Here is a 1285-nt window from a genome sequence, read left to right as displayed (position 1 = left end):
TGATTTTAAAAGAGAGTTTCAGAATCTCTTCTCATATCCATTTTGTTCATTTCTATCTTTCCTCTGTTATTAATGACATGAGTTTTTTTTAAAAAAAACAAACAAAAACCATAAACACTACAACTGTTACAAACAGGAATTAGGTGTTTTGATGCACTAGTTGTTGCATGATGCTTCTAGAGACAAAATATTGCATGGGGCAAGAAGCAACAGAGGAAGATGGACATAATCAGTAAAATCTGTATATTAAAAAGACCTTCAGCCATTTTAGGAAATAGCAATAGATCAATAACCAATGATACTGAATGTAGGAATTGAATACCCCATGATTGATAGAATAGCAATGAAAGTATTTCAACAGATAAATACAGTGGTGGATGTGATCACTCATTTGTGCCAAGAAATATGGAAGATAAATACCAAGTGTAGAGATCTGTGTTTGTGTCCATTACAGAGAAAGGTGATTCAGCAAAATACAGAAATTATCAAACACTGTATTTGAAATCATATGCAAATAAAATCAAGTAGACAATAATTACAAAATGTCAAGAGCAGAAAATTGACAGAAACCTGCCAGAAGTTCAAGCAGGATTCAGAAGGGCTGTGAAAAGGATGTCATTCCTAATGTTGCCTTTATCTTGGCTGAAAGTGGAGAATAACAGAATGATGTTTGCCTGTGTTCCACTTCTTATGAAAAGAAATTAGATTGTTGGATTGTAACAAATTATGGACAAAATTGTGTATATATGGAACCTGTACAAGACAATGGAGCAGCTCTTCTGCCACAACAAAGTATACTGCATGATTAAAAATTCCCAAGTATATGTGATGGAATGTACCATCATATGTATTCAATCTATCTGCTAAGAATATAATCTGAGAAGCTGGAATATATGATGAAGAATTCAGTATCAGGACCTGAGGAAGACTCAGCAACATTCTACAGTATGCAAATATTTTAACCTTGCTTGTTGAGAATAAACAAAACTTGAAGTACTTACTAATGAAGGTCAAAAACTGTAGACTTCATTATGGATTATAGGTAAACATGGTAAACGAAAAAAGATAATTTGAACATTGTGCAACATCAAGATGAATGGAGAAAAGATTGGCGTTTCATTTTGTCTGAATCAAAAATATGATGTAAAAGATTTCATTAAGGTGCTAGTGAGTAATGATGTCTATTTGAGGACTAAGGTACAACTGTCCTAAGGGTGTTTTCAATTGACTTGTATACAGATGAAAGTTGGAAAACAAAAGAAGGCAAATTGTTGTTGTTATCTGC

Source organism: Elephantulus edwardii, unplaced genomic scaffold (genome assembly GCF_000299155.1).
Source record: "Elephantulus edwardii isolate Elephantulus edwardi_28Jun2011 unplaced genomic scaffold, EleEdw1.0 scaffold00105, whole genome shotgun sequence".
Lineage (NCBI taxonomy): Eukaryota > Metazoa > Chordata > Mammalia > Macroscelidea > Macroscelididae > Elephantulus > Elephantulus edwardii.
The sequence above is the reverse complement of the archived record's forward strand: the minus strand, read 5'-3'. Positions refer to the sequence as shown.